This window comes from Petaurus breviceps, unplaced genomic scaffold (genome assembly GCF_028583685.1).
Source record: "Petaurus breviceps papuanus isolate PSGF00001 unplaced genomic scaffold, PetGlider_PUasm1.0 184, whole genome shotgun sequence".
NCBI classification, from domain to species: domain Eukaryota; kingdom Metazoa; phylum Chordata; class Mammalia; order Diprotodontia; family Petauridae; genus Petaurus; species Petaurus breviceps.
In genome coordinates, this window is record NW_027185793.1 from 5,992,804 (window position 1) to 5,998,253 (window position 5,450).

Genomic DNA, 5,450 nt, shown 5'->3' on the forward strand with positions numbered 1-5,450 from the left:
ACTACATTAAAGCCATGATTAAAAAAAAAAGCCCAGAAATCATCCTTCAAGAAATTAACAAACTAATTTGACTTGCTATTCTAGAACCAAAGGGAAAAATAGAAATTGAAAGAATTCACCAATCACTTCTTGATAAAGATCCCTCTGCCCCCCCAAACAAACAAAACAAAACTCCTAGGAATATTATAGCCAAATTCCAGAGCTGCCAGGAAAGGAAAAAATAATACAAGCTGTCAGGAAGAAACAATTTGAGTATTGTGGAAACAGAATCAGTAAAACACAAGATCTAGCAGCTTCTACTCTATGGGTTGGAAGGGCTTGTAATATGATATTCCAGAGGTCAAAGGAGTTAGGATTAAAACCAAGAATCAGCTACCCAGCAAAACTGAGTATAATCTTTCAGGGGAAAATATGGTCATTCAATGAAATAGAGGGCTTTCAAGTATTCTTGATGAACAAATGAAAGCTGAACAGAAAATTTGACTTTCCAATACAAGAAGCAAGAGAAGCATGAGAAGGTAAACAGGAAAAAGACTCCATAAGAAACTTATTAAAGTTGAACTATTTCTATTCCTACATGGGAAAATGACAACTGTAAATCATGAGACTTTTCTCAGTATGAGGATAGTTGGGAATATATATGTATCTATGTATATATACATGTGTGTGTATATATATATGTGTATATATATACATATACACACACACACACACACACATATATATATATATATATGAGGGTATATATGTGTATAAATACATATGAAGTATTGAGCTCCCCCCATGATTACTTTTTAAATGTACTAATAATAGGGGTGGCCAGGTGGCTCAGTGAGTAAGAGCACCGGCTCCAGTGTCGGGATGACCTGGGCATCAAATCTGGGCTCAGATACTCAGCACCACACCCAGAAATAAATGGCCGTTTAACCTTGAGCAAGTTACTTAACCCCGGTTGCTTTAAAAAAAAATAAATGTACTAATAATAGTATATGCAGTTAGCAACCTAGTCCTAGAATATATTAAAAAAAAAAAAACAACAACTATTGTATGCCAGGTACTGGGCTAAGCACTGCAAATAAAAGAAAAAGGGAAAAAAAAGATAATCCCTGTCTTCAAGAAGCTCACAATCTATTCAGAGAGACAATATGTAAATAATTATATACAAGCAAGTTATATATAGGATAAATTGGAAATAATTAAAAGTAGGGCATTTTTCCTGGTGTTTTCGTCTATTAAGACATTTGCAATAGCTATTGTTTTGTTGCTGTTATCCCATTCTATTGTTGGGTTCAAATTTGTAGTCTGTCTTTAAAAGTCATTGCCATAGTCAAGTCAAAGGTTTGTTTGAGGGTTAACCCACTGAAAAGATTATTTTTAATTTTAATTTTTTACTTAAATACAAAGTTATAAAGGAGAAAAAGTATGTCATGTGCATAGCAGAATGTGAGAGGACTCGAAATATATTACAAAAAAAAAATCATTTCAAGAAAGCCTATATGAGGGGTGGCAAGGTGACGCTATGAATAGAGCACTGGCCCTGAAGTCAGGAGGACCTGAGTTCAAATACAGCCTCAGATACTTAACACTTACTAGCCAAGTGACTTTGGGCAAGTCACTTACTCCCAAATGCCCCTCCAAAAAGCAAAAGAAAAAAATTAAAAAGCCTATATGATAAATAATATTCATTATGTTGAGAATTGTCGATCTTTGCTCCCTTGTGAGTTCTTTTGTTTTCTGCTGTGCATTTATTTTTACTTTTTCCCCTCCCCCTCCAACAGGCTACAATGATGTTTAGAAATGTTTCTCTGTAGCTATACATATACACATACACATATTCATGTATACATACATATGTAGATGTATACTTTCCCTTGGAAGTCTTCAGCAGCTCCAGCTGGTGCTCAGAAGTCTTCAGAAGCTTCGTTATCAAAATTAAAATGACTTTCTCCATGGAAGTTCCAGTTCAGCAGCAGCAGCCCAGCCTTCAGGTGCTCATCCCAAGAAGTTATGACTTTCCCACCTGGGGTTTTTCCTTTTATACAGTATTGCTCCTCCCTGTTCAGCCCCTTCCTGTTACATTAGCAACAGGGGTTCATACCTTCCATTTCTTTAACGAAGTCTTAATTTGAAACTAGGTGCTAAGTACCTCTTAGCTTTCCAATACAAAGTAATCTTCAAATTTCATTACTATTTCACCCTCATTTTCCCCTCTAAAGATCCTTCCCTTGTCCTCTCCCCCCCTCCCTATGTCCCTCCTATTTGATTTCTTCTGAATTTAGAAAACTTTTATATTCTTCTAACTATATATGTATTGTTCCCTCTTAAACTCACTCCCAATGAAAGTAGGTTACCAGAACTACCAGCCCTCCTCCCCCATCTAATTCCACTGTATCACTTCCATCTCTTGCTCCTCATTTATTTAAAGTAATTCCTCTTTTAGCTGCTCCTAAATGGTTTTACTTTTTAAAGTCATATCAACTCAGGTTTATCTCAATCTTTTTTATGTGCTACCCAATTATTACTAAGAATCTTAGACATAGCTTTTTGGAATTTTACATATATAAAAATTAAGCAGCCTGTCCTTCAGTGTCCGTTATAATCAGTCTTTGGTATATACCTTATATTTCTCTTGCATCTTGTATGTTGAATCTTCTATTAAGTTCAAGACTTTTTGGAAAACTCTTGAAAGTCTGAGAGTTTATCAAATGTACTTTTTTTCTTCATTCAGGATAATACTTAACTTTGCAGGGTGTAATATTTTCAGCCAGAGTCCCAGTTCCTTTGCTCTTTGATATATTGTGTCCCAAGACCTGTGGTCTTTTAATGTCTCTACTGCTAATTCTTGTGTGAATCTAATTGTGGCACCTCCATATTTAAATTGCTATAATCTTGATGCTTTTAACATTTTATTCTTGAGCTGGGGTTTTCAGAATTTGACTATGATATTTTTATGAGTTTTCATCATAGGATCTTTTTTAAGTGAATCGATGGATTTTTTTTCTCTACTTTACCTCATTGTTTTAATGCTTCAGGAGAATTTTCTTGTATTCTTTCTTGTATTATTGTATCAAGATTTGTTTTTTTACCATAACTTTCAGTTAGTCAGATTACTTTTATATTTTCTTTTCTAGATATGTTCTCCAAATCTGTTGTTCTTCTAAGATATTTCAGTTTCTCTTCTATTTTTTCACTTTTCATATTTTGATTAATCATTTCATGATCTCTTATTATTTCACTGGCTTCCCTTTGCCCAATTCTAATTTTCAAGGTGTCATTTTCTTAAGATTCTGTATCTCCTTTTCTAATTGGTTTACTATTCTTTCATAACCTTCTTGTTTATATTGGATTATTCTTATACTTTTTTCTTTGTTTTTCCTCCATCTCTGTCACTTGATTTTTAAAGTCTTTTGTAAGATCTTCTAGGAATTCTTTTTGGGCAAGTAACCATTTGACATTACTCTTTGGGGGTTTCTTTACTTCAATATCCACCTCTGAATATGAACCCCAGTCATCTCTATTCTCATAATAGCTTCCTATGGTTGATTTCTTTCCCCCTTTTCTATGCATTTTTGTGACAATAGGTTAATTTTTGTAATCACCTCTTGTCCTGGTGTATGGGAAATGGTGCTTCTTCTCCCAGATCTTCAGTTATCCCCTCTAGCTTGGAATCAAAGTCAAAACTCCAATCTCCTCTAAGTTCTTGAAGCCAGGGGCTTCCTGTCCCACTGCTTCTGCATTTACCCAGCTTGTGCTGATTCCTTCTTGACCCTGCTTCTCTATGCAGCACAGCTGGGTCTAATGTTCCTTATCAGCAAAGGTTCCTTTAGTTGTCTCTGGCTCAAAGCCCAATTCCTCTCAGTATCCCAGAGTTAAAAGTTCCCGTAGCTGGGGCCAAGGAAACCTCTCAAATCACCTAACTCCAGGGCTTGCCACTTGTTGTTTAAGTTGCTTGCTGCTTATTGTTAAAATGGAATCTAGATTGTACGTATGTTCTCTTCAACTTTGGTACCAAACTTTGTCCTGGGATTTTTCTTCCAAACTTCTTGAATCGTCCCAGACAGACCCTACTTGTTTCTCTATTTTTATTTATCTTCATCCATACTTTGTTCACCTTGAGGTGCTATTTTAACTTTGTTATGGGGGAAAATCTTGAGAGCTTGTAATTTTCTTACCTACATGTCATCTTCCCAGAATCCTCTCCACTGAAAAGATGCTTAAGAAGAATTTTTTAACTATAAGAAATTAATCCAGAGTTGCAAGGGTTTTCTAATTGGAAAAGATAGCATCTTGAAACAAGGTTTTTATCTCTTATGAATATATCAAAGGACGTTTTACACACACACACACACACACACACACACACATACATACACCCACACTCCATGGAAAAACAAAAAAAGACTTTTGGGGAGGTGAGGAAGCCTTCCATAGTCAAAGCGATCAGAAGGAATCAAACTCTCTTTTCTGGGGAGAAAAATAACTAAGAATTTCCTTTAGTTTGACACTGTATATATGGCAATTCTGTCTTAAAAACAAAAAAAACACCAAAAAACAAGTTCTAACTTCTTTGTTGTAATCTGAAAGAGTACTTGTAGAGTCCAGTTTTCTTCTTGGGTGATGGACTGAAGTAAGAAGCTAGAAGTAGAAAGAACCTTTATGAGCATATGTCCTGCAGAGCTATTTCCATCAACAATCATAGAAGACTACCATGTAGAAATATCTGATAGAACCTATCCCCACATCAAAGTAAAGCCTGAACACCATTATTCACAAGTGCTCAGTAAACATTCTACACCTGATAAAGAGTGTGCTTTACCGGAGATGTAAGATATCAACAACCTCACAGTGAAGGAAGTGTGAGTTGCTCCTACCCAAATGCCTTGACCATTCTTATTTGTATAACTGTCTAGCATGTTCCCTGGCCATACATGATACTTATATATGTTTCTCTCTCTCCACATTCTATTGGCCTTATATATTCCCTATATATTAACCCCCATCCACCCATATTTCCTAAATTTGCTTTAAGAGCTTCATTAACCCCTGCATAAATCTCAAATATCTAAGATGACAGGACACTGTTTCTGAAATTCCTTGTTTCTTATAATATTTAACCATTGGTTCTAATTCCACTTTCTAGAACACCAAAACTATTATTCTCTCTCTCTCTCTCTCTCTCTCTCTCTCTCTCTCTCTCTCTCTTCCTTAGTTGCTCAAAAGAAAAGACTAAGCATCCTCATAGTTTTAATCGAGGTTTACTGTGCCCCACTTTTCTTTTTGAGTAGGATGTTCTGCTTCTCTGCTAATAAAATGCCTCCCACATCCTTGCTAGGTCAAAAATACCTAGCAAAGTGCTGAAAGTGTTCTACACAAAATATTAAATAGGTCATGCTACACCCTATAAGGATTGCCTGTAAAATTGTTGATGTGCAATTCAGAAGACTTAACAT